The following is a 6,035-nucleotide window of genomic DNA, read 5'->3' on the forward strand; positions in this document are numbered from 1 at the left end:
TGTGGAGTAAAGGTGGTCTAGAGTTTTTTTCCCTCTGATTGCACATTTAACATGCTGATAGAAATGAGGTAACGCTGATTTAAGTTTCCCTGCATTAAGTCCCTGGCCACTAGGATCGCCGCCTCTGGATGAGCGTTTTCTTGTTTGCTTATGGCGGTATACAGCACATTGAGTGCAGTTTTAGTGCCAGCATCGGTCTGTGATGGTATGTAGACAGCTACGAAAAATACAGATCAAAACTCTCTAGGTAGATAGTATGGTCTACAGCTTATCATGAGATACTCTACCTCAGGTGAGCAAAACCTTGAGACTTCCTTAGATATCCTGCACCAGTTGTTGTTTACAAATATGCATAGGACCCCGCCCCGTGTCTTACCAGAGGCTGCTGTTCTATCCTGCCAATAAAGTGTATAACCCGCCAGCTGTATGTTATTTATGTCGTCATTCAGCCAAGACTCGGTGAAACATAAAATATTACAGTTTTTAATGTCCCGTTGGTATGTACGTGCTTTCAGTTCGTCCCATTTATTTTCCAGCGATTGAACGTTAGCTAGCAGTACGGATGGTGAAGGTAGATTAGCCACTCGTCGCCTGATCCTCACAAGGCACCCCGATCTCATTCCGTGAAATCTCTGTTTCTATCTCCAGCGAATGACAGGGATGAGGGTCTGTCCGGATGTTTGGAGTATATCCTTCCTGTCCGACTCATTAAAGAAAAATTATTCGTCCAATTTGAGGTGAGTAGTCGCTGTTCTGATGTCCAGAAGCTCTTTTCAGTTATAAGAGATGGTAGCAGCAACATTATGTACAAAATAAGTTACAAACGATGCAAAAAAACAAACAAAATAGCACAGTTGGTTAAGAGCCAATAAAACGGCAGCCATCCCCCTCCGGCACCATCTTTAATCTACACAAAACATGAAACAGAATGACATTTGACAGAATATTAACAGACAAGAACAGCCCAAGGACAGAACTACATACATTTGAAAACAGCACACATTGGCAATATATCAAAACGTACACACAAACTATCTAGGTCAAATAAGGGAGAGGCATTGTGCCGTGAGGTTATGCTTTTTCTGGGGGTTTTCATACCTGGTTTGCTGTTCATTTGAGCAATATGAGATGGAAAGAAGTTCCATGCAATAATGGCTCTATATAATACTGTACACAATCTTGAATTTTATCTGGATTTGGGGACTGTGAAAAGACCTGGTGGCATGTCTGGTAGTGTGTGTGATAGAGCTGTGTGTAAGTTGATGATACAAACAATTTGGAATTTTGAACACATTAATGTTTCTTACAAAAATTATCAATGCGGTCAGTCTCTCCTCAACTCTTAGACAAGAGAGACTGGCGTGCATAATATTTATATTTTATGTTTCCAGGAGATCCTCACTTCCATCTCAAAACACAGGGAGATGAGTGAAGGTTTCTCCCCTCGGCTTCCAATGCACTTTCAAAGAGAGGCAAGGAGTGAATGAAGCAAGGACAGAGGAAGCAAGCACATTCACTCACTCACTATCTCCCTCTCTCGCTATTTCACGCTCACAAACACACTGCTTGAAGAGTGTATTTCAGTATTGATTATTATTGTCAATGATTTTCTTGACAGAACTCATTGTATTGTATTATATTATTACATATAGAAATGTTGTTGTTTATATTTGTAATTCTTCAGGGAATGATAGAGAAGTTGACTAGGGCACAAACAGACCTGTCTACTAGGCATGACAAAGAAACTGTCACGTCTGCTCGCGCTCTCCCCCCCTGGCGCTTGAGGGCGCCAGGCTGCCCTGCATCACCCACTCCTATCATCCATTACGCACACCTGCCTTCCCTCGTCACACGCACCAGCGATATTGGACTCACCTGGACTCACTCATCACCTATCATCACCTATTATTATTATTATATTTGTCAGTTCCCCAGCTCTGTTCCCTGCTTCTGCATTAATTGTTTTTTGTTTGTATTACTAGTTTGCTGACGCTGTTCCTGTCTCGTTCCATGTCCGTTCTTTATTAAGTGCTTTTTAGGCAAAAAAAATCATACTTAAATGTATATCAAAGCATTTCGAAATGTTGACCCTGATGTCACACATTGAACCCTTCATTTATAGAAAAAAAGGGTGCTGGTGCCCAAAAAATTTAAGTTTTTACTTGCTTAGTAATTACATGTATTAATTAAATAAATGTAATTACTAACCCAGTAAAAACTTGTACTTTTGGGCATGTGCACACTTTTCCCATTATTAATGCTGAGCAATTAGTGCTTTTTGAGGTCGGTTCGGTTTCAGTTGGATTATTAAAAAATAATCACGGTTTTTGGTTTTGATATTTTTGCGGGGCATTAAATGCGCTATGCATTATTGGGGTCGAATGCTGTAGCGACACAGAATAATACAATTAATAAAAGTCCCATGATGGCAGTGACTGCTCATTACTGCTTATCACTTATTAACCATTATTTATTAACATTACTTTATTTTAATGAAATATTTCAGTTGTTGTGTATATACATTTGTTCAATGTGATGACTTTACTATTTCATTCCAAGTCATCTCATCTCTATAAAGCTGCTGCATATGGTGTCTGACAAAATCATTGTTTTAGTAGTTCTTCAAAGTAAATATTGCATTCTTTTATGACTGTTGAATGCCAACTATCAATCACTTAGGTCGTGTATTTTTAGGTAGAGATACCTTGCGAAGCAGCTGCTTTCTATCTCTTCTCTCTGTGTCTGCTCCACACAGACCGGACAAGTATGTGGGTGCGCAATGGATTATGGGTATTGTAGTTAATTACCAAGTTTCCTCAGCTGAACTATGTAGAATAGTGGCCTGCTGGAAACTACAACTCCCTTCTACATCGCACAGTTCGGGCTTGATCTGATTTATCTCTAACTCACCCCCAAAAAATAACAAAATGGAATTCAAATCATTTAACTGATCTCGGTTTGGTTGGCCCAGTGCTGTCAAAAATGTGATTTTCCTGTGTTTTATATATATTTACACACTATAATGTTGGAATAGTATTGTGAAATGGTGAAAATGATGATAATGCCCTTGTAGCTGTTCGAAAAGACCACCTGAAATTTCTGCCTGTTTTGATGAGATGGAGTTTTGGCCTGGCTGGTGATAAATGAGTTAATAGACCAATAAGAAAGAGAGTTCTAAACCTCTCTGCCAATAACAATTCGTTTTTAGGTCACATATCCTTCCCATTAGGCTCGTCCAATCAGGCTCCACGCTCAGACCACTCCCAGACAAAAATAACAGTAAGGCACAAATTGTTATACACAAATGATTTCATATTGAGATAAAAATGGCTGCATTGAGCCTTTAATGTGTGTTATGAAAACCTGGCAATTTTGAGTAAAGTAGCCTGAGTGTACAAACCATTAAGAACACCTCTTTCCATGACATAGACTGACCGGGTGAATCCAGCTGGAAGCTATGATCCCTTATTGATGTCACTTGTTAAATGCATTTCAACCAGTGTAGATGAGGGGGAGGAGATCGGTTAAAGAAGGATTTTTAAGCCTTGAGACATGAATTGTGTATATGTTCTGTTCAGACGGTGATTGAGCAAGACAAAATATTTAAGTGCCTTTGAACGGGCTATGGTGGTCAAGAACTTCAACGCTGCTGGGTTTTTCAGACTCAACAGTTTCCCGTGTGTAACAAGAATGGTCCACCACCCAAAGGACATCCAGCCAACTTGACACAACAGTGGAAAACATTGGAGTCAACACGGGCCAGCATCCCTGTGGAATGTTTTCGACACCTTGTAGAGTCCATGCACCGATGAATTGAGATTGTACTGAGGGCAAAAGGGGAAGGGGTTGCAACTCAATATTCGGAAGGTGTTCCTAATGTTTGGTATACTCAGTGTATATTACAATTTTGTAAATACACAGCTGTGTTGAGCCGAATCGATCCGACTGTTATTATTGACATTCAATTAATGTATTAGCTTGATCATTTAGTACATTTATATTTATTTTGTACAGTTCAGAAATACTTGCAAGTTGTAATAGTATTTGGTTTTTTTTTATTAGATTTTATAGGTGAAGTAAATGACCAAACTGTAAGTGTTCCCATAACATAGTGGTGTAACCTGTAACTGAAATGTGCTATGTTGGTATACTGACAATTATGGATGTTCTCTGTATATTTGTAATACTTATTTATAGTAGCACTTTTTCATTCTATAATTCATGTTTTTTATTTAATGTCTTAAAGGAGGATTCAAACTACTATTCTGGAGAGTGCCTTTGGAAAGTATTCATACCCCTTGACTTATTCCACATTTTGTTGTGTTACAGCCTGATTTTAGAATTGATTATGTTGATGTTTTTCTCTCACCCATCTACACACAATATCCCATAATGACAACGTGAAAAGATTATTATTTGTTTTTTGCCAAATGAAATACAGAAATATCTAATTTACGTAAGTATTCACACCACTGAGTCAATACATGTAAGAATCACCTTAGGCAGTGATTACAGTTGTGAGTGTTTCTGGGTAAGTCTCAAAGAGCTTTGCACACCTGGATTGCACAATATTTGCACATTATTATTTTTTAAATTCTTCAAGCTGTCAAGTTGGTTATTGATCATTGCTGGATAGCCATTTTCAAGTCTTGCCATAGATTTTTAAGCAGATTTAAGTCCAAACATGTAACTATGATGACAAGCATACCCATTACATAATGCAGCCACCACCATGCTTAAAAATATGAAGAGCGGTACTCAGTGATGTGTTGTGTTGGATTTGCTCCAAACACACCACTTTGTATTCAGGACATAAAGTTAACTTCTTTGCCAGATTTTTAGCAGTTTTAATTTAGTGCCTTGTTGCAAACATGGTGTAAGTTTTGGAATATTTTTATTCTGTACAGGCTTCCTTCTTTTTACTCTATAATTTAGGTTAGTATTGTGGTTAGTATTGTGGTTTACTCTATAATTTAGGTTAGTAGTCATTTTACCCCTACCCATATAGACATATCTACCTCAATTACCTCGTACCCCTGCACATCGATTCAGTACTGGTACCTTGTGTAAATAGCCAAGTTATCGTTACTCATTGTGTATTTATTCCTCATGCTATTATCTTTCTTTCTTTTTCTATTTCTCTCTCTGCATTTTTGGAAAGAGACAGTAAGTTAGTCTACAAATCATGTGACAAATAAAATTTGGTGCCCTGCATGCCCAGTCGGTATTCAGTCATGATGACTACAATTTTAGGAATGGTGCCAGGTTTCCTCCAGCCGTGACGCTTTGCATTCAGGCCAAAAAGTTCAATCTTGGTTTCATCAGATAAGAGAATCTTGTTTCTCATCTTTAGGTGCCTTTTGGCAAACTCCAAGTGCGCTGTGATGTGCCTTTTTCTGACAAGTGGCTTCCGCCTGGCCACTCTACCATAAAGGCCTGATTGGTGGAGTGTAGTAGAGCTGGTTGCACTTCTGGAAGGTTCTCCCATCTCAACAGAAGAACTCTGGAGCTCTATCAGAGTGACCATCGGGTTCTTGGTCACCTCACTGACCAAGGCCCTTCTCCCCCCAATTGCTCAGTTTGGCCAGGCGGCCAGCTCTATGAAGGGTCTTGGTGGTTCCAAACTTCTTCCATTTAAGAATAATGGAGGCCACTGCGTTCTTGGGAACCTTCAATGCTGCAGAAATGTTTTGGTACCCTTCCCCAGATCTGTGCCTCAACACAATCCTGTCTCGGGGCTCTACGAACAATTCCTTAGTTGGCTTAGTTTTTGCTCTGACATTTCCTGTCAACTGTGGGATCTTATATAGACAGGTGTGTGCCTTTCCAAATCATGTCCAATCAATTTAATTTACAACAGGTGGACTCCAATCAAGTTGTATAAACATTTCAAGGATGATCAATGGAAACAGGATGCACCTGAACTCAATTTCGAGTTTCCCCCCCCCAATTTCCCCCCCCCAAAAAATCTTGGGGTTGTCCTTGGTCTCTCTGTGGCCGCGAACCACGGTGTCGTCGCTGTCCTCCCTTCTCTC

This window comes from Salvelinus fontinalis, chromosome 26 (genome assembly GCF_029448725.1).
Source record: "Salvelinus fontinalis isolate EN_2023a chromosome 26, ASM2944872v1, whole genome shotgun sequence".
In the NCBI taxonomy this organism is placed as follows: Eukaryota; Metazoa; Chordata; class Actinopteri; order Salmoniformes; family Salmonidae; genus Salvelinus; species Salvelinus fontinalis.